A 24,172-nucleotide genomic window follows, 5' to 3' on the forward strand; every position below is an offset into this window, starting at 1 on the left:
GTTTTATGAATTGGGTTTTAATTGAAACAGTGACTTTTACTTAACATGAAAAATGAAAATTTTATCATGATTTTTAGAATTTTATAGTATGGGGAATAGTGGGGGTTAGGAGTGTCTTTTTTTAATTCTATAACAAAGAGAAAATAAAAAATGTGTAACAATTGTTTCAGGTATAATTTATTTCTTAAGTTTCTAAGGTTTTTGACTAGAACTCGACGAGTTGGAGAGCTCCAACTCGTCATGTAAGGATCATAATGGACGCAGGATAAAGGGTTTACTCGACAAGTTGGAAGGCCCCAACTCGACGAGTAGATGCTGGAAAGGAAAACCCTAATTTTCAAGGCTTATGGCCTATTTAAAGACTTTAAGCCTCATTAGTAGCCTCTCTTATCGCCCCAATCGTCTAGAGAAACCCTATTTCACCCATTTCTTCTCATTATGTGTGTGTGTCTAATCTTAGAGAGTGACTTTTGGAGCTCTTTTGAAAGGAACTAGAAGTTTGAAGAGGATAGATTGATTAAAAGGTAGTAGATCCGGGATTTCCTCCAGTGTTACAACTACATTGAGGTATAAAGTCGAAACCTTGGCCTTCTATTTCTTAGATCTTCTTCTATTAAAGTATATGGCCATTATTAGCCTAGTTTAGTACTATTATTGGGTTTGATCATGATAAGAAGATTTGGCTTCAAATTTGGATATCTCAGGGCCTTTGCGGACGTATAGTTGCCAACTTTATCAAGCATTGGCCCTCCTTCATGCTCTAAGACCCTTGATAAGCTTGTCTAAGTGTTTTTAGCCTTTTAATGCCTTGCATGGATGTAAAGTTAGCAACTTTACATGGTATCTCAACCTTAGGGGAGTATATCTGTAGTTTGAGGCTTTAGATTCGACTGAAAAGGGATGAATATGTTAAGACTGGGAAAACACGACGAGTTGCCCTGGCAACTCGACAAGTTGGACCAGGTTTCCCCGCCTTCTGGATACTGAGTGAACTCAACAAGTTGATGAGACAACTCGACGAGTTGGTTAGGGCTCATCCCAGTCTTCTGAACACTGAAGGAACTCAACGAGTTGGGGTCAACATGGACTGTTGACCTTGACTTTGACCATGGTTGACCATGTTTGACTTTAAGGGTATTTTGATATTTTGTGATTTTGACAAATAAGTCACTTGCCGATTGTAGGTTGTTGAGTTGGAGTTGTGGATTGGGATTTATCTTATCGGTTCAGCATTTCTTGAGAGGTGAGTCTCCTCACCATACCAATGGGTCAAAGGCACTAAGGTCGGACCATTATATGATACGTGAATTGTTAGCTGATTATGTGATATGTCAATATCATAATTATATGGAAGACCTCGGGGGTTGTTGTGGCAGTAGATTAAGACCATGAAGGGTTTCCCATGGCATTTGGTATAAGTCCTTGGAGGGTTTCCAAGGCATCCTAGTATGTTTTCATGTTTAGCTCGTATGATATTTCTTTGGTTAGTGAAGACCGTGTGGGGGTTCCCATGGTAGGTAGTCAAGACCACTTAGGGTTTCCTGTGGCAGTTAGTAAAGACCATATAGGGGTTCCCATGGCAATTTGTGTGGACCATGTGGGGTTCCCATGGCAGGTAGTTAAGACCACATGGGGGTTCCAGTGGCACTCGGTATAAGACCTTGGAGGGTTTCAATGGAAGCTTTATATGTTTGTATGCATGGCTTATGTGGTATGTATAACTTATAGAGCTAATATGGATTATGTGATTATGTGGATTCTGTGGGGTATGCTCTGGGAACTCACTAAGAGTTACCTTACAATTTGTTGGTTGTTTCAGGTACTTCAGAGCCTAAAAGAAAGGGTCCGGCTTGATGGCGCGACATGCACTCTCCGACGATTTTATTTGGGGACACTCTGATATTATGAATAAAATGTTTGATATTGTGGATTTTGAAAACAATTGTAATTGGTATTTTATGTTCATTGGAAACGATTTTGTTAATTAAAAATGAAAACTATTATTGGAAAATTTGGGTTGTTACAAGTAGGTATTAGAGCCTTGGTTTGAGGGATTCGGGCACACTCTCGGGTGTGTCAGGACTCAAACTAAGGAAATAGTAAAATTGTTTTCAAAAATCAAAGTTAGATCTTCTTAAACCAAAAAAGGTAGAGTTCAATGCATGTAATCGGCCGAGCTCAAGTAAGTGGTTCCCTAATACGTTAGCCATGCTATACTGATATTTAGATGATTTTAGTCGAATGGATTTTGCTATGTGTATGCTTTAAAAATTGTATACGGTTAGGATCTTATAGCCTTAGAATGATTGATTTGGCCTTATTTCATGTTCCTTGTCTGGTTGTGGTCCTAGGGTAGACTCTATTATTCGAAAGTCTATTTAATCATGTTCTGTGTATAGTTTGCGTGCATAAGGCAACCTGTTATGATTGATCTGATTTTTTGTTTGATATTGATGGAGCAAATCTTAGGATAGCCTAGGATTTGAGTTATGCGGTAGCCTAAGGGATATGTTTTGTTCTGGTACGAATTAGATTTATCAGGTAAAACCTTGGGGAAGGTACAGGTACGTGTGGAAGGTAGTATTGGGTCCATACTACTAAAAGCACAAGACCTATAGCCAAATTGATGTTAGATCTGGAAGCTCTAAGGAGAACCAGTGTGCAAGGATCCCCTATTGAATATATTGATCATTATGTCTGATGGTATTTCAAATCAGAATGGTGGTGACACGACATGGAGCAGGGGGATTAGGATCATCATTAGGATCAGGATCCGGATCTGGGTCGGGCGACGGTACCAAGCCCATTGATGAGACGCTGCGCGAGCTTATTGCATCCGAGGTTACGAGGGTCATCCTTGACGCTACCCCGTGATTTTTGGGACAGTCAAGGAAGGGATGATTGAGATCATGGAGGAGCGGCTCAGGTCTTTCTAAGCCGAGATTGTTGCGGGCCAGGTCGGGGCACGAACTTCCTTGTTTAGGGAGTTCAAGGTGTGCGGAGCGCCTGAGTTCTTTGGGGTCAGGGACCCCATAGCTAGTCAACATTTGGTGGCAGACATGGAGAATGCCCATCACACGAGCTTTTTCCCCGATGTGGCAAAGGTGGGGTTTTCCTCGTGTATGTTGAGGGACCGAAGCAGGGATTGGTGGGAGGAGGTGACTAGCCAGGTGGGAGCAACCGGTGTGGCTGAGATGACATGGGTTGAGTTTGTCAGACGCTTTGATCTGGAGTTTGAATCATCTATCGAGGTGCAACGGTTAGTGAGGGAGTTTCAGGAGCTCCAATAGACCACCGAGACTGTGGCAGAGATCACTGCCAAGTTTCGGGAACGAGCACTGCTGATCCTGTAGTATGCTGCAGATGAGGATATGAGGAGGAAGAGGTATCATTCCATGCTGAGGGATGATATCCGTGAGTTTGTGAGCTTTATAGGGTGCAAAACCCTGAATGAGATGGTGGAGAATTCCTGAGAATGGGAAATGGAGTTGGAGCTTCGCACCAAGCGGAAGCCAGAGCAGGTTTAGAGAGCTGTATGTCAAGCTAAAAAGCCTAAGACCTCAGATTATTCTGGTAAGGGCCAGTAGAGCCATGGCCGGTTTGCCAAATATGGGATATTGCACGGTGGTGTTTGTCGGGGGACGGGCCTGGTGTGTTATACATGTGGTCAGTCGGGCCACGTAAGCAGGTATTGCCCCAAGAAGGGCTTGATTTGTTTCCACTGCAACCATACTTGCCATAAAAGGCCGATTGTCCGAGGTTGTAGGGAGGAGGAGGAGCAGTGGCGGCGCCTGTGCCCACCACATTGAGGATCACTGATGTCAGCTCTGCCAAGGAAGATGCTCCTGCAGTGAAGAGTCGTTCATTTCAGTTGACTACTGAGGAATTTACTTTATGATTGATATCGATTTGTTATTCTAATGTATATATGTGCTCTTTTATAGGGACCTTTATGGTCAATGGTATGTCGGACCATGTTATTTTTGATTCGGGTGCTACCTGATCGTTCGTATCTCTTACACTTAGCAAGAAGTTTCAGGATGCTCCGGGGACTTTGGATTCCCCACTTGAGGTTGAGATTGCAGATGACCGCACGAGTGTTGCGAGGGTATATCAGGACTGTGCCCTGAATGTTCTTGGGGAGAGATTCCGGGTCGACCTGATTCCGATTTTGTTGCGAGGATCGAAGGTGATCATTGGGTTGGACTAGTTGGGGACCAATGGGGCCATGATAGATTATGAGCGCCAGCTGGTGAGAGTTTGAACGCCATGTGGGGGAGACCTGGTTACTCGGTGAGAGAGAGACTCGTAAGGGCCAACCCTCTGTTCAGATGCGAGGGCTAGGAGACTTCTCCATCAGGGTTGTTCGGGATTCTTGGCGTATATCTTAGATACGAGGGTTGAGCCTCCGACATACTTGGGTAGTGTACTGGTTGTACAGGATTTTTGGGATGTCTTTCCTGAGGAGTTGCCTAGGGTGCCTCTGGAGAGGCAAGCAGGTCTTTGCATTGATTTGGTGTCAGGTGCCGCTCCGATAGCTAAGGCACTATACCGGCTAGCTCCGCCCGAGATGCAGGAGCTGTCTACGCAGCTTCAGGAGTTGCTAGACTGAGGGTTTATTCGTCCGAGCAGTTCCCCGTGGGGAGCACCGATCCTGTTCGTGAAGAAGAAGGACGGGTCACACATGATGTGTATCAATTATAGGGAGGTGAACAAGCTAACGGTGAAAAACTGTTATCCTCTCTTGAGGATTGATGATTTGTTCGATCAGCTTCAGGGTGCATCTTGGTTCTCCAAGATGGTTCTTTGGTCGGTGTACCACCAGATGAGGATTAGAGATGAGGACATACCGAAGACAACATTCAGAACTCGGTATGGTCACTACGAGTTTGTGGTGATGCCATTTCGGCTCACCAATGCCCCATAAGCATTCTTAGATCTCATGAACATGGTATGTAGGCTGATGTTGGATCACTATGTGATCGGTTTTATTGATGATATATTGGTCTATTCTAAGACCAAGGAGCAGCATCTGAGGGAGGTATTGGAGACACTGGGGACGGAAAGGCTTTTTGCCAAGTTCTCAAAGAATGATTTTTGGTTGCGAGAAGTGCAGTTTTTGGGGCACATCATCAACCATGAAGGTATTTCGGTTGATCCAGCCAAGTTTGAGGCAGTGATGCGGTGGGAAGTACCGTAGAATGCATCTGAGATTCGTAGCTTCTTGGGTCTAGCAGGGTATTATCTGAGATTCATCCAGGATTTCTCCAAGATCATCGTACCATTGACCCGTTTCACCAAGAAGAATTCAACTTTCTGGTGGGGCTCGGACCAGCAGTTGGCTTTCGAGACCTTGAGACAGAGGTTATGTGAGGCCCCGATTCTGGTACTGCCCGATGGGTTGGACGATTTGGTAGTGTATTGTGATGCATCGATCTCAGGGTTAGGGGCGGTTTTGATGCAGAGGGGAGCATGTAATTGTGTACGCCTCGAGGCAGCTGAAACTTCATGAGGCGAATTACCCCACTCACGACCTAGAATTAGGGGCAGTGGTGTTTTCCCTCAAAATCGGGAGGCATTACTTGTACACAGTTCGGTACATCATCTTTACTGACCACAAAAGTTTCAAGTATTTGATGGATTAGAAGAACCTCAAGATGCGAAAAAGGAGGTGGTTGGATCTACTAAAAGATTATGACTGCGAGATCTTATACAATCCAAGGAAGGCCAACGTGGTAGCCGATGCTTTGAGCCGTAAGGCGGCGAGTACTCCGATTAGGGATATCTGTTTGAGGAGGACGATGATTTCTCCCTTGCTGGATATGATCAAGGAAGCCTAGGTGGAGGGTTTAAAGAGGGAGAACTGGAAGATAGAACAGATTCGGGGTTAGTTTCCCTTATTTGTACGGGATGGTCGGGAACTCTTGACGTAGTGTGGTCAGGTGTGGGTACCATGTATGGGGGAGTAAGACAAAATATATTGGAAGACGCACACAATTCTAAGTTCTCTATACATTCGGGGGCTACAAAGATGTATAAAGATCTGAGGCTGAGTTACTTGTGGCCCTGCATTAAGCGGGAGATCGCTTGGTTTGTGGAGCAGTGCTTTACCTGCAGGAAGGTCAAGGACGAAAATCAGCGGGCTCATGGAAAGGTTCAACCGATAGCCATTCTTATGTGGAAGTGGGAAGAGATCACCATGGACTTTATCACAAAGTTACCGAGGACAGCGAGGGGTATGGATGCCATATGGGTCATTGCAGACAAATTGATGAAGAGTCCCCACTTTATTCCAATCTCCGAGAGTATTTCTGTTGAGAAACTAGCAGATATCTATGTACGGGAGGTGGTGGTCAGGCACGGAGTGCCAGTATAAGTGGTCTCGGACCGCGATGTTCGATTTACATCCAGGTTTTAGCGGAAGTTCCACGAAGATTTGGGAACTCAATTACACTTCAACATTGCATACTACCCCCACACAGACGACCAGATTGAGCAGACGATCCAGACGCTCGAGGATATGTTGCGGGCATGCGTTTTGGATTTCGGAGGGAGTTAGGATACATACCTCCCACTAGCCGATTTTTCATATAAAAATAGTTATCATGCTAATATCGTCGACCCCCATTTGAGATTTTGTATGGTCAGAGGTATAGGACCCCAGTTTGTTAGGGTGAAGTTGGACAATGAGTCATGGGAAGCACCGAGGTGGTGCTTAAGACTACCGAGTTGATCCAGCAAGTGCGCGACAGGCTATGGGTTGTGCAGATCCATCAGAAGAGTTATGCTGACCGGCGTCGCTCAGATCTTGAGTTCCAAGTGGGAGACTTAGTCTTGCTAAAAGTGTCACCATGGAAGGGTGTCATTCGGTTCTGGAAGAGAGGCAAATTAAGGCCCCGATATATTGGTCCGTTAAGGATTACTGCCCGGGTGGGCAAGGTGGCTTATCGTTTGGACCTGCCGGACGAGCTTAGCCAGATTCACAACACCTTCCATGTGTCTCAGCTTTGGAAGTGTGTCACTAACGAGGTTGCGGTTATTTCTTTGGATGACATTAAGGTAGATGAGATCCTAAAATACATTGAAAGGCCTGTTGCGCTCTTGGATAAGAAAACTAAAGTTCTTCGTAACAAAGAGTTAAAGCTAGTGAAGGTGTAATGGCAGCATCGGAAGGGCTTAGAATGAACATGGGAACCGGAGGATGAGATTTAGGAGCATTACCCAAATTTGTTCGCATCCACAGACTTCGAGGACGAAGTCTAGTTCCATTGGGGAAGATTTGTAACGCTTGTTTCAGGTATCATTTGTTTCGTAGGTTTTTAAGGTTTTAAACTGGAACTCGACAAGTTGGGGAGCACCAACTCATCGTGTAAGGATCATAATGGATGTGGGATTAAGGGTCTACTTGATGAGTTGGAAGGCCCCAACTCGACGAGTAGACGTTGGAAAGGAAAACGCTAATTTCCAGGGCTTGTGCCCTTCTTAAAGGTCTTAAGCCTCATTAGTAGCCTCCCTTGTCACCCCCATCGTCCAGAGAAACCCTAGTTCACCCATTTCCTCTCATTTTGTTTGTTTGTGTGTGAACTTAAAGAGTGGCTTTTAGAGCCCTTTTGAAAGGAACTAGAAGCTTGAAGAGGATAGATTGAGTATAAGGCAGTAGATCCGGGATTTCTTCCAGTGTTGCAGCTACATTGAGGTATATAGTTGAAATCTTAGCCTTTTATTGCTTAGATCTTCTTCTATTAAATTTTATGGCCATTATTAGCCTAGTTTGGGACTATTATTGGGTTTGAGCATGAAAAGAAGATTTGGCTTCAGATTTGGATATCTCAGGGCTTGTGTGGACTTAAAATTGCCAACTTTATCAAGTCTTGGCCCTCCTTCATGCTCTAAGATCCTTGATAAGCTTGTTTAAGTGTTTTTAGCCATTTGATGCCTTGCATGGATGTAACACTAGCAACTTTACGTGGTATCTCAACCCTAGGGAACTGGATCGATAGTTTGGGGCTTTAGATTCGAATGAAAAGGGTTGAATATGTTAAGACTGGGAAAACTCGACGAGTTTCCCTGGAAACTCGATGAGTTGGATTGGGTTTCCCCGCCTTCTGGATACTGAGTGAACTCGACGAGTTGATGAGACAACTCGGCGAGTTGGGTAGGGCTCATCCTGGTCTTCTGAACACTGAAGGAACTCGACGAGTTTCTAGATGCACTCGACGAGTTAGGGTCAACGTGAACTGTTGACCTTGACTTTGACCATGGTTGACAAAGTTTGACTTTAAATGTATTTTGATATTTCAGGATTTTGACAAATAAGTGACTTGGTGATTCTAGGCTATTGAGTTGGAGTTGTGGATTGGGATTTATCATACCGGTTCAGCATTTCTTGAGAGGTGGGTCTCCTCACCATACCAATGGGTCGAAGGCACCAAGGCTAGCCCATTATATGATACGTGAATTGTTAGTTGATTATGTGATATGTAGGTATGACAATTGTATGGAAGACCCCATGGGGTTCCCGTGACAGTAAATTAAGACCATGAGGGGGTTCCCATGGCATTTGGTATAAGTCCTTGGAGGGTTTCCAAGACATCCTAGTATATTTGCATGTTTAACTTGTATGATATTTCTTTGGTTACTGAAGACCATGTGGGGGTTCCTATGGTAGGTAGTCAAAACCATGTGGGGCTTTCAATGGCAGTTAGTAAAGACCATGTAGGGGTTCCCATGGCCATTAGTGAAGACCATGTATGGGTTCCCATGGCAGGTAGTGATTGATGGGTTTTATCCATAAGAACTTTCCTATGTGCGCATGCAAAACCCTAATGCTTGGATCTAGGCTTTCTAATTAAACATGCTTTGAATCCAAGACTTCTAATGACTAATAAGGTATAAGAACAATACAAAATCAGATCTAGAAGTTTACCTTTGAATCTCTTGTTTGATCTTGTTGTCTTGGAGCTCTAGAGTCACAATTGTCACTCCTCTAATAGCTTACAAACACCAACTAGCAAGGAGGATGATTTGAGAGAGAGGTTGGGAAGAAATCGGCCAGGGGCACTCTACTTTAGATGAGATACCGATTTCCCTTGCTCTAGGGGTCTATTTATACTTGTAGACTCCTAGGGTTTCACCTTTAAACCCTAGTTGGATAATCTTTCCTTAAAGCAATCCAAATCCTTACCTTAGATAAGCCTTGGACGATTTTGAGCTATCCCAAGCCCTAGAATCCATCCAACCCTTATCCCTTAGGGATTTACAGTCTAAAGTGTAACTATCAAACAATTGACAGTTTATACCCTCTTATTTAATTAATCTCTTTGAGTCACCAAATTAATACTAATTAATTTATGACTTATATTAATCAAATAACAATATTATTATTCCTTATATTATTCTCATAATATATTAATAATATTTATTCTCTCATAATAAATCATCATATCAAGTTGCTATGGTGAAGGCAACCCAAAAGGACCATGCTCAATCGGGTCAAATACTTGCCTAATATAGTTGCATCCTTAGACACTATTCCAACAGTCTCCCACTTGGATAAGTCTAGTAACTATATGCACAAGTACAATCCGATTTGCAATCATAGCTCTCAAAGACGCTGTCAAACTCTGATCTAATCAATCTTGTCCTTTAGATAAGGGATCGTACAGTCCTCTGTTAGATATCATGCTGAGAATTCTATGGAATGATTAGTCTAGCATTTAGGTTTCTCGATCTCCGATTTATTTGACATAGAACTTAATCGAACACATCAATTCAGTTCTGACCGGGCCCGTCACATAAGTCAAATCAAATCATCGAGCGGCCGAGATATCGCTTTTACCTTCTTAGGATAAAAGTTACAGATAAACTTCGACTTATATGCATTTACTTATTCATCAATCAACTATACACAACAATGCATTTTATAACACCGAGTTACTGATGCGTTTTCGCATTATAAATGTACAATTAATTAACAAATAACAAACCATATATCTAGGTTTTAAGACTATATGATATTATCGTCTTGCGATCAGCCTTTTATATCATATTCCATAAGGTGATTCTAGCAAGCGCGGGTTTGTTCCAATGCTCAAAACCAGTTCATAAGAACTCATGAACGTTGCAGTAACCCTTTGCTATGTCTAATACCATTTAGACAATCTACACACCAATTCACGACAATCTTCATTCATACCTACTTCCAACATATTAACAATTGTGGACAATTTGAATAATTCGATTATTCTTAATAAACTCAATTATTCTGGAAGTCAAAACATGCAAAGTGAAACAATAGTTAAACAATTAACATAAGACAGTAACATTACTCATAAATAAAACTCCTTTATTTAATCATCAAATGTTAATTACATTTATCTATTACACATTTCTAATACTATCTAATCTATGCTAATATCAACCTTCAGCCCAATACTCCTAGCATGCTGCAAGTGCTTAACCCTACTCAGTCCCTTCGTAAGCGGATCTACTGGGTTATCCTCCGATGATATCCTCTTCACTACGAGTTGTCCTTCTTCTACACGATGTCTAATAAAGTGATATTTTTTGTCGATATGTCGTGATCTACCATGATCTCTCGGTTCCTTGGTCAAGGCAACCGCTCCTTCATTATCATAGAAAATCTCCATGGGCTCCTTTATGGCAGGTACAACTCCAAGATCACCGATGAAGTTCTTCAGCCATATCACCTCCTTCGACGCTTCGCTCGCTGCAATGTACTCTGATTCGCACGTTGAATCAGCTACGGTTTCCTGCTTGGAACTTTTCCAAGTCACTGCTCCTCTGTTCAGGGTAAAGACCCAGCCTGACTGCGAACAGTAGTTGTCCCTGTCGGTCTGAAAGCTGCGTCACTATACCTTCACACCTTCAAGTCATCACTCCCTCCGAGGACTAAGAACCATTCCTTCGTCCTCCAAAGGCACTTAAGGATATTCTTCACCGCAATCCAATGGGCTCTGCCAGGGTTCCCTTGATATCTACTAATCATGCTCAAAGCAAAGGCTACATCAGGGCGAGTATAAGTCATAGTGTACATGATTGAGCCAACTGCGGAAGCGTATGGTACTCAGCTCATTTCTACTATTTCAGCTTCGGTACTCGGACTTTGAGTCTTACTCAACTTGGCATTACTTTGTATCGGTAATTCTCCCTTCTTCGAGTTTTCCATACTAAAACGTTTTAGTACCTTCTCTAAGTAAGTGTTCTGACTAAGTCCTATTAGTCTCTTACTTCTTTCTCTCACTATCCTTATTCCCAAAATATAGGAAGCCTCTCCGAGGTCCTTCATAGCAAAGCACTTCCCAAGCCAGGAGTTAACCTCCTACAGAGTCGGGATGTCGTTTCCTATGAGTAATATGTCATCGACATATAGAACGAGGAAGCTTAATACACTCCCACTGGCTTTGACATATACGCACGATTCATCTTCGCTTCGTACAAATCCAAACTCTTTGACTTTCTCATCGAAGCAAAGATTCCATCTGCGAGATGCTTGTTTAAGTCCATAAATGGACTTCTCAAGCTTACACACTCTATTCGGATGCTTCGGATCCACAAACCCCTCTGGCTGAGCCATGTAAACATCCTCAGCCAACTTCCCATTAAGGAAAGCGGTCTTGACATCCATTTGTCAAATCTCATAATCATGAAATGCGGTAATCACTAGCATCACTCTAATAGATTTTATCTTCGCAACTGGTGAGAAGGTGTCATCATAGTCAACTCCGGGAGTTTGAGTGAAGCCCTTCGCGACCAATCGCACTTTATATGTGTGTACGTTTCCATCCACGTCGGTCTTCTTCTTGAAGATCCATTTGCACCCAACGGTCTTACGTACGGGCACATTATCAACCAAATTCCAAACTTGGTTATCATACATGGATTGGATCTCGCTATGCATTGCCTCTTTCCATTTTGCAGACTCCGGGCCTGCCATGGCTTCCTTATAGCTATTAGGTTCATCAAGATTTATTAGTGTACCATCACTAATATACGTATCCCCTTCGGTAGTAATATGAAAACCATAAAACTGGGGTTGAACTCTAACTCTTTCGGAACGTCTAAGAGGTAAGGACTCGTCAATCGGTTCAACCGGAGTTTCCTCCTCGGGTTGAGTGCCAGCGGTAGAGGTTCCTTATTCTATCGGTTCTTGAATCTCTTCAAGCTCGATTTGCCTCCCACTGTCTCCTTGGCTTATGAGTTCTCACTCTCGGAAAACCCCTATCCTCGCAACAAAGACAACATTGTCCTTCGGTCTATAGAAGAGATATCCAAAGGATTTCTGCGGGTAGCCGATGAAAATACATTGCTCACTACGAGGTTCGAGCTTGTTGTGAGTATCTTGTCTTACGAAATCCTCGCAACCCCAAACCTTGATATGTGCTAACGAGGGAGCTTTCCCTGTCCACATCTCGTGAGGTGTTTTGGCAACCTTCTTAGTAGGGACTCGGTTAAGGATATGGGCGGCATTCTCTAAGGCATAACCCCAAAAAGAGATTGATAGTGAAGCACGACTCATCATAGAGCGAACCATATCTAATAAGGTTCGATTACGCCTTTCTGCCACACCATTCAATTGTGGTGTCCTAGGTGGCGTCAATTGTGAAACTATTCCACACTCCTTGAGATAATCGTGGAATTCAAGACTTAGGTACTCTCCTCCTCGATCGGATCGAAGCATCTTGATTTTCCTACCCAATTGATTCTCCACTTCATTCTTGAATTCTTTGAACTTTTCAAAAGTTTCTGACTTTTTCTTGATTAAATAGATATACCCATATCTACTATAGTCATCGGTAAAAGTCACGTAGAAGCGGTTCCCATCCTTCGTGGTTGATCTAAACGGTCCACATACATCGGTATGTATTAGGTCCAATAGACCCTTACCCCTTTCACATGTACTTGTGAAGGGTGACTTAGTCATCTTTCCAAGTAAACAAGACTTGCACGTGTCATCTTCCCTAAGGTCGAATGACTCCAACACTCCATCCTTTTGGAGTTGGGCTATACGTTTCTTGTTGACATGTCCAAGACGACAATGCCACAAGGATGCTCTATCCATACTATTGGAAGAATCTATGTTCAAAACATCATTTCCTAAGTTATCAACAATCATAACAGTTTCATAAATTCCATTACACGGTATTGCTTCAAAATAAAAGACACCATTTAGATAAGCTAAAATAGAACCATTCTCATTATTAAAAGAAAATCTAAAACCTTGTCTAAACAAACCATGAAATGAAATGATGTTTCTAGCCATTTCTGGCGAATAGCAACAATTGTTCAAATCTAAACTTAAACCATTCCTAAGCACTAAAGAATACACTCCAATCTTGGTCACAGGCGACGATCTTCTATTCCCCATGATTACATTTATTCTTCCAGCCTCCACATCCCTATTTCTTCTTAGTCCCTGCACATTAGAACAAATGTGGTAACAACAACCGGTATCAAGAACCCAAGAAATAGCATGATATGAATCGTTAGATTTAATTGTGTATATACCTGCGAAAGATGGCTTGATCTTTCCTTCCTTGATAGCTTGCAGGTACTCTGGGCAGCTTCTCTTCCAATGTCCTATCTTGTGGCAGTGGTGGCACTCTGCCTCCTTTGGGTTAGGGCAGGGTTTAGCAGGATCAACTTTGGTCCCACTAGAAGAGGCACCATCTCGGGCTTTAACCTTACGATAGTTCTTAGACGAAGCCTTCCTCTTCTTTCCCATTCCTTGTCCAATTGCCAAGACAGGAGCAGCGGGTGGATTGGGAGTTGGTGCAGCTGACTTGTCCTTGAAGTTGCTCTCAGCGACCCTCAAGAGACCTTGGAGTTTGCTTAGGGTGACCTCCTCTTTGTTCATGTGGTAGGTCATCCTAAATTGATTGTAGCTCGGAGGCAAAGAGTGAAGCACCATGTCGATCGCCAAGTCTTCCCCAAAGTCAACATTCAACTTGCGAAGACGGTCGACATACCTTTGCATCTTTTGCAGGTGCACGGTAAGAGACTCTCCATGACCCATCTTAGCAGAAATCATGTTAGTGAAAATCTCATAGCGCTCTTGTCTCGCGTTTTGGTGGTATCTCTCCAATAAGTCTTGATGCATCTCGTACGGGTACATGTCCTCATAGGACTTTTGGAATTCGGAGTTCATGGTGGCTATCATGATGCAATGTACCTTCGTTGCATCGCGCTCATGAGTTTCAAAAGCGGTCATCTCAGTCGGAGTAGCGATTTCAGGGTTGATTTTCTCGAGCTTTTCATCGAGGACATACTCCTTATCCTCATAGCAAGCAATGGTGCGAATGTATCTTATCCATTCGCTAAAGTTCATCCCATCGAAAGTGACCATTTGACAAAGGCTCATCAATGTGAAAGAACTAGCAGCAGCATTGTTTGCGTTCGACATCTTCAAATAGAAAGGACAAAGATAGATTAGAATATGAATCCCTAATTATCACCCAATAAGGAAAATTAGGGCTAGGATCCAACAACAATATTTACATATTAGAAAAGGGATGTCGTAATCCAACATGCAAATAATATGAAGGTAAGTGAATGACGATTCACTAATTCTCCACCATAAAAACATAACTTTAAGTCCTAAATGTATTGAGAATTCCTAGGTTCGGATGAGATTCATTGAAACTATTCAATGGCATGTTTGAATCTCGATATGCCCCTCTTGTTTGTGACTGGGATACCGAGGATCACAAAGCGGGTGTGAATTACCATGCAAATTCACATGGTGCCTTCATTGTAACGATCACTTATTCGATGTGCCGGAAAACCACACACGCTCCATCGAACTATGATAAACAATGAATCACCGTTTGCCACCTTTGCTTAGAACCAATTAGTGTGCCGGTAAACCACACACGCTCCACTAACTTCTTAGCAAGGGTGCAAAGTGTAATTTCATGGGATTGCATCAATTCACTTTTCCTAAAGTAACTAAGATTGGGAAATTTTAAAAACATGTAGTTACTTTGTATTTCATATTATACTTTTAATGAGAGGATGAGGCTGCCCTATCCTACCCGTTCGGCTAACGACTATCCACCGATCAAGCAAGCGGTGGGTGTCAGTGTACACCCATTAAGCGCCATTTTATAGGCCGCAACCTTATACCCACCTTATAGATCGACTTTGTGAATGAGGCCTACTAACGGTAAGACTAGCATTTTAGTTATACATATATATATATATATATATATATATATATATATATATATATTAATCTTGTAATATTATATTAGTATAGGGTTGTATTTTAAACTTTTAAAAATCTAGGGTTTGAAATTTAAATTGTCTAAATTAAAACTTTTAATCACAAAACATAAATTTCAAAACTTGAGGACAAGTTTTAAACATTTAAAACATGGAGGATCAAATAACAAATAATTTGAACTAACAATTAATTCCATAATTATCCATATTTGATTTATTCAAGATTTCTTGCAAGATAATTACCAATTTAATCAAAATAATTAATTAATTATCATATAAGGAAATTAAATATTTTATTGGTTGATAAATATCTTTAATTAGATCAAGATTATAGTCATATATATCAAAAAATCGGATTATGGTTGATCTAATATGATAAAGGCAAGTTTCCATAAGATAAATACCAAAAAATCCCGAATCTAGCCCTTCCTGACGCTTGGATTCGCCGAGTGCACAAAGGGACTCGCCGAGTCAGGCCAACTCGTCGAGTCCACAATGGGACTCGCCGAGTCCATGACTCAGAAACACAAAAATCGAATTTTTCAAATAAGATTCAAACAAACAAGCAACAATTTAATAGAAACCAATCTAGGCTCTAATACCACTGATGGGTTTTAGCCATAAGAATTTTCCTATGTGCGCATGCAAAACCCTAATGCTTGGATCTAGGCTTTGTAATTAAACATGCTTTGAATCCAAGACTTCTAATGACTAATTAGGTATAAGAATAATACAAAATCAGATCTAGAAGTTTACCTTTGAATCTCTTGTTTGATCTTGTTGTCTTGGAGCTCTAGAGTCACAATTGTCACTCCTCTAATGGCTTACAAACACCAACTAGCAAGGAGGATGATTTGAGAGAGAGGTTGGGAAGAAATCGGCCAGGGGTACTCTACTTTAGATGAGATACCGATTTCCCTTGCTCTAGGGGTCTATTTATACTTGTAGACTCCTAGGGTTTCACCTTTAAACCCTAGTTGGATAATCTTTCCTTAAAGCAATCCTTATCCTTACCTTAGATAAGCCTTGGACGATTTTGAGCTATCCCAAGCCCTAGAATCCGTCCAACCCTTATCCCTTAAGGATTTACAGTCTAAAGTGTAACTATCAAACAATTGACAGTTTATACCCTCTTATTTAATTAATCTCTTTAAGTCACCAAATTAATACTAATTAATTTATGACTTATATTAATCAAATAACAATATTATTATTCCTTATATTATTCTCATAATATATTAATAATATTTATTCTCTCATAATAAATCATCCTATCAAGTTGCTATGGTGAAGGCAACCCAAAAGGACCATGCTCAATCGGGTCAAATACTTGTCTAATATAGTTGCAGCCTTAAACACTATTCCAACAGTGATAACCATGTGGGGGTTCCAGTGGTACTTGGTATAAGACATTGGAGGGTTTCCATGACATCCTTATATGTTTGTATGCATGGCTTATGTGATATGGGTAGCTTATAGAGCTAATATGGATTATGTGATTATGTGGATTATGTGGGGTATGCTTTGGGGAACTCACTAATCATTAGCTTATAGTTTGTTGGTTGTTTCAAGTACTTCAAAGCCTAAGGGCAGGGGCCCGGCTTGATGGCGCGGCATGCACTCTTCGACGATTTTATTTGGGGACACTATGATATTATGAATAAAGTGTTTGATACTGTAGCTTTTGAAAACAATTGTAATTGGTATTTTATGCTCATTGGAAACAATTTTGTTAATTAAAAATGAAAAATTTTATTGGAAAATTTGGGTTGTTACAAAATGCATAGTACAAGTTAGTCATTTCAATTTGTTAAGAGACGAAAAAAAACATAAAAACTTCCTGATACTGATTATATTTCTGATTTAGAAACTTTAGTAACCAAAAACGTATAAATATTGCAAACTATATGGACCACTTTTGCAATTTTATCAAAAGTTTATTTATAATTGAATATATCAGAAATATTGCATTAGACAAACCTATATGTATGTTTGAATCTTTGTATGCAACATAGGCTAATGTGCGTGTGCTTAATAAACCAAGTAATTTGTGTGGTGTTTGTTTTTTTGAAGGTAAAACGGTTGTAGTCTGCGTACCAGATCTACATCTCTCTTCAACAGAAGAGGTGAACCAAACGTATGCAAACTGCAATAAGAAGTCTTTTTGTTTTTTAACATTGCAGACTGTTGAAATAAACTGAAATTAACCATACAGTAGTTAAAAATATTTCTAAATCAAAAATATATTTAGTTTTAATCATATGAAAATCAAACATAAAGATTACTGCGATGATATGACTGTTAAAGACATTTATATAAAATAATTAAGCATAGTAAATAAAATTGTTAATGTAGTGAATAATATGTTAATTTTGTTAAAATTTTCAAAACGGTGGTTATTTCTTTGGTTAGTTTCAATAATTTTGATAATTTTAGTGATTAATTTTATAATTTATTAATATTTGGTTATAGACAATATAACAAAAAAATAATTATAAAATTCCAAGTGTTATGCATGTTATGTGCGACATAACAAGAAATGTTTAAAAAAAACAAACATCCTCTTAATCTATTTTAGAAAGATTTACTTTTGTAATTATTTATCGGTTGGTTATAAAAATATTATTTTAAGAATTAATGTCATTTTAGTCCAACCAACTTTTCATGTTTATTTTAAAAGGTTACTTAATTATTTTTTTTTTTTTTTTTTTTTTTTTTTTTTTTTTTTTTTTTACTTTTAGGGAAACAAGTGTTTTCACCTATTACTAAGGTCACTTGAACTGCTATAATAGGTTTTAAGACCCCACCAAGCACCATCCTCACAAAATCCACCCATTACCACCTTTATCTCTCCATTACAACCTTCACCACCATGAATCGGCCTCATACTACCATGAATCAACTCCCACTTTGGTGTTCTTGTTCTATTATCTTCAATAAGAGATGGAATCAACAACAAAGATTCCTCATCATATGGATCTTATTTGTAGCAAAGTTCAAGCTTTATCGTCATCTTCACCGAATCATGCGCATCTAAATTCTAAAATATCCTTGACCCCATCCCTAGAATCTGACTATGTAAACTTCCTTTTAGAAACTTCTTAAACTCTTTCCTACTAACAAATCCTCCATACCTTTGTTCGTTAGAACTCAACTTTTTAACAATATGACCAATTACTTCACACCAGCAACTCAATTGAAGGTAAGAAGGGTGAACCTAAGTTTCTGCAGTACGACTAGAAAGAGAACAAGAGAGAAGGAGGTGCGATTTGGGGTGGGTGCCAAGAATCAATTATGAACGAGTCGCAACGAAAAAGGTACCTAGTCTTGCGATTTTTCTGTGTGGCTATCGAACAAAGCGAGGGAGAAGAACAAAATCACCCTCTTTTCTGCAATAAAATAGAATTTTTATTAAATATATAATATATAATAAGATTATTGAAAAAATATATATAAAAGAAAAAAAAAATAGACAACTTCTACCGACAAAGATGACAAATGACATGCCACATCATCTTGTAACATGCTATTCCTTTCTCCCTTACAAAAATGGTTTCTGTAACAGTTAAAATGAAATTTTAGTGATTTAGAATGCATAAAAAAAATTCAATGGCTATTTAAAACAAATGACAAAAGTTGGTTATGCTAAAATGGCATTCATCCTATTTTTAACGCATAACATATAAGTCCAAATATTATTTTATGAGCAAATATTATATTACTTTTAGATTTTAACGATACGTGAAAAATAAATCATACAAAAATATGCCGACACTCAATAATAGTATACAATATGTGTTAGAAGGAGACCCGTTATAAGTCGTTTTCCAATGACACTGCCTGATTGTTCTTACATGTGAGATGGGCCAAAAGAACAAACACAAGCTTCTTGACACACGATTTGTTGTCGTTGCCAACATTTGCAATACATATGGAAATTTGAACTGAATTATGCATGCAGTTAAATTTTATTTGTTATAACCAAATAAATTATGGGTTTAATTCTATATTTAGCATATTTTAGCATTACTACGGTTGTTTTAGTTTATTTTTCAAGTTTTTTTAATTTATCCGTTTATTTTTTGGGCTTATAAAAAGTTATTGTCTGGGTTAGCTTATTAGCTTAAGTTTATAAGTTTATTTTATCTAAAAACTAGTTGTGAGACCCCTGTATTATATGAGTTAATTTTTTTTAAGTCAAATATAAAGGTCAAAATATTTAAAAACTTTGAATTTATAAGAAAATAAAAAAAATATTAAATTATTATAATAGAAATGTTTTTATCTTTTAAATTTAAAAAAAATAATAATTTAAACAAATAAAAGAAACTAATAACCTTTAATTTTAAGAATTTTGAAATTAAAATGTAAGTTCATTAATGAAATTGATATCAATTTATTACTACATTTATTGCAAGTATAATATTAAAATGTGAAATTTAATAAAATATAAAAACTCATAAAATGACATGTGAAAAGAAATTAATTCAAAATAACTATAAATTGACATTTGACAAATTGAATGATAGTGTGACAAGTGGAAAAAAAAAAACTTTCATTTGTTAGAGAAGATAAACCAATTGTTATAAGTCAAGTAAAAACAACTTTTTTTCAAATGATTAGTTTATTTGTCTATATTTACCTATTTACCCTCAATCCTAAATAATAATAAAAAATTTGCAGCACTACATTATTCTCTTTTTAGTCATTTTATAACCAAACATTATTTTAAAAAAATTTATTAGCTAATAAGTAATAAGTTAATTCAAATACTTTTTTATCTTAAAAGCTCATAAGTTCTTAAGTTCTTAAGCTCATAAGCTTAAGCCCAAAAAAATAAGCTTACTCTAACACCAAATTATATTGCCACCATAAAGTTGTATTTTGAAAGCACTAGTGATTACTGATTAGTGTCGATCGTGAACTTATTACAGTTAAAATGATTTCAAAACAAATTACAAATTTCTTTCAACAATGGAAGTGATATGAACACAATAGTTTTTCTTCGTACATAATAATTTATGACTTATAGAGTTGTACAATGCAACATTTTAATACACATATTATTGTATATCGAGAAAATTTATTATGTACATATCAACTCTCTTTCAACAATCAATAGAGTAAGGAGCTCAATGAAAAAATGATGCAAAGTATTAAAAAATCCAAATTTTCAAATTGTCATAGCAAATCATAGCACTTGATTTCAACCACTTAATAGATTCTATATCCTACAAATGAATACTACGTACCACATCTTGTTCTTGGAAAGAAAAAAAAAAGATCACCACAAAAGTATGAGTAAACGACCATTTGCTTATCTAGCAAAGTTGAGTGTTGTCAAGGAGGAACATAAAGAAATAATGATGGATCACCTTTCTTTTAATACGAAGTTAAGACATGCTTTCATGCCACTGCTAACAAAATATCATCACACTGACTTAGTGTGTGTGTATGTGTGTATGTGTGTGTGTGTGTGTGTGTGTATATATATATATATATATACTTAGAAATTAAATTAAAATCTAACTGACTCGCATAAAAATCTGGATTATAATTTACAAATCAGCTTACCACATTATCCGGCGCAACCATTCCTATTTTTTGCTTGGAGTTGTAACTAGATCATCCTTATAGAGGGTATCTTCATTAAAAGTGACTCTTTACTCCTAATCACTTTCATGGTTTGATTATCCCAAAATCTATAGCCCATATCATCTAGACCATAACCAATAAAGATAAACTTCTTAGCTTTGGCTTCAAGTTTGTATTGTTCTCATCTTTAGCCTTGACATAAGCATTACAACCAAATAATTTAAGGTGAGATAGGGACATTTCCCTTTTCTGCCATTCCTCTTCTGGAATTCTAAAACCAATGGGGACTAAGGATCGGCGATTTATAAGGTAAACAGTTGTGCTCACTATGTCTCCCCAAAACATTTTTGGCATCGCTGCATGTAACCTCATGCTTTTAGCTCTCTTGTTTAATGTTTTGTTCATCCTCTTTACAATACCTTTTTGCTGAGGTGTTTCTGGCGCAGTCTTAAACATTCTGATTTTGTATTCTACCCAGTAATTAGTAAACTCCTTGCTTCTGTAGTTAACCCAGTTATCTGAATTCAGACATTTTATCTTCAGATTTGTCTCATTTTTCACAACAGCTTTGAACGTTTTAAAAGTAGAGAAAAACGTCGAATTTATTTTTCAGAAAGTAAACCAATCACTTTCTTATAGCATCATCTATAAAGGTAATGTAATATCGGAAACCTCCTGTTGACGAAACTGATGTCGGACCAAAGGCATCAGAATGTGTCAGCTCAAGCTTCTTTGATTTTGGTGGATGACCCCTCTTCATGGAAGTAACTCTTTTTTGTTTACCGAATATGCATGGTTCACAGAAGTCAACTATCACATTCTTCAGCTATGGGATCCTGCCTTTTGAAGCAAGCATCTCCATTCCCTTCTCACTCATATGGTCAAGCCTTTGGTGCCATAAATTAGAGGACTCTCCATCTCTAATAGTTTCATTTACTTCTTCTAATGCCAACCTACCATATATAGAGTTTCACTCTTCTTTCCTTGAGCAATGAACAAGTTCCATTTAATAACCTGCCATTTACCTTTTCCAAACTTTACATCATGTCCTTCTGCATCCAGTTGTGCCACCGAGATCAACATATTCTTCAGATTAGGAATGTATTTCACATCCTTCAAAATCTAGGTAGCACACATTGAAGTTTTTAAAGCTACATCTCCAATACCAGTGATCTTCATAATTTTACCATCTACTAGACGAACAATACTGCTATAAGGTTTGAAATTTCTCATGATTTCGTTGTTGCGGAAAGCATGAAACAATGCTCCTAAATCTATTACCCAGGACTCGACTAAATTTTCTACAAAACAAATCAGTACATCATTGTAGTCTTTAGCCATATTCATATCCTTCTTGCCATTATCTACAGGAGATTTAGGACATTTATTTCTGAAATGTCCTATTTCGTTAAAGTTCCAGCAGCCGATTTCTTTTCTGCTTCTTGATTGTCCTCTTTTCCTTGACTTTGATCTTTTTCTTCCATATCCACCTTTGTTTTGTTTTCTGCCCCCTCTTCCTGTTACGACCGTCAATTTTGGTCAAACAAAGTCAACAAAATTTAACTAGGTCAAGTCAACTTGTATTAGAATTTTAGGAAAAATGTGATATTCCCTAATGTTGCTAATGTACTATTGACAACTTATAATATAAAGTACCTCTCTTATCGCCAATTATTGAGTCTAAACCCTAATTGGGGTTAGTAACGTAAAGATTCGATAATTCAATTGTATATTATTTATGTATAAATAATATCCGTAACAAGGGTTCGTAAACTTATGCTACATGGCAAATTCATAACAAATGTTACATATACAGATTTTTGGTTAATCTGTTACCAAATGCGACATATTCTATACCCAAATTAAACACTCAAAAGTTAACGAAAAGAATTAGGAATCATCCTAACTTTCGTGAAAGGTGTTATTATTTTTTATAATAATGATTTCTACAATAATTTGAATTTATATGGTTCAAATTAAGTAAATATACATCCTTTTAGCACACTTTTTATAAAGATCACTAATTTTATAAAAAAATTCCTATCCTTTTATAAATAAATAAATAAAGACACATTTTGTTTTATATGATGATTATATCCTTTACAAAATATTATTATTTAATTACAATGACCATTCTTGAATATTTAATTCATAAAGCCTCACCCTACTACCTTAATCCCCATACCCTACCCCCTACACCCTTCCTCTCCCTCCCTTCTTATTCTCGGCCAAAGCCCCCCCCCCCCCCCCTCACTCCATTTTCTTCATTTCTCTAACTTCTTCACTTTCTTCATCTTTTTCTTCAAGAACAACTAAAATTCTCTCAAGGTTAATTCTTCGTAAGTTGGTTCTTCATCTTTTGGTAAACTTTTCCTTACTTATCTAGTGATTCTACACATAAATATACTAGTTTTGTTACAATTACACACATTAATATGTGTTAATATCCATAGGATAATTCCATCTTCAAGTGTTCTTCAAGTGTCTTCAAGTGTTCTTGGCCTGAAATCATTCATCTTCACCACTTTATCCACCAAAAACACACTCAATGTGAGTTCATACCCCTCTTTTTCATTTTTATCCAAGTTTTTAGGAGGGGGGATACAAGTAAACTTGTATAATAACACAAGTTGTTATGCATGATTCTTCTTTATGTTGTGTAAAATTATTATTTACATGAAATAATGCTTTTACCTAGAATTATGAAAAGTTTTGTGTGGTAATTTTTTTTTAAATGCAAAACTATGACAAATGAGTATAAACATGCTTTATGTTCTTTAGAAGATGTCATAAAAACAAAAATATAAAAACTATGGTTTTTATGAACACTATATGGGTTTTCTAGCAAAAATGGTCATGAATAGGTTGTGTCACAATTTTTGTGAAATTTGACCTAAATTTTGTTGTTTTAAACATACAAGGATAGCTTGACTTAATCTCTACAAAAAGGTAAAATAAACTTTACAAAGTTTATAACTCAATATTTACCGTTTGGTGACGTAAAAAGGCCAAAACCCGGAAAACTAGTTTTATCAAACAAATAGTTAATATATTTGTGTTAGATGTATAATATATGGTCTTATGAACATCTAAACATGTTATCTTATATATATATATATATATATATATATATATATATATATATATATATATATATATATATATATATATATATATGTGTGTGTGTGTGTGTGTGTGTATAGGCACAACAAAACATTTAAGATAAACTATAATATGTATAGTTTATAGGTCATTAGCACTATTTTAACGTTTTGAGACAAAGCAAATAATTATATAAAGGTATAATTATTTTACACGATGTAAGTAATATGGA

The sequence above is a fragment of the Lactuca serriola genome, chromosome 6, assembly GCF_051521515.1.
Source record: "Lactuca serriola cultivar US96UC23 chromosome 6, Lser_US96UC23_V15, whole genome shotgun sequence".
NCBI lineage: Eukaryota > Viridiplantae > Streptophyta > Magnoliopsida > Asterales > Asteraceae > Lactuca > Lactuca serriola.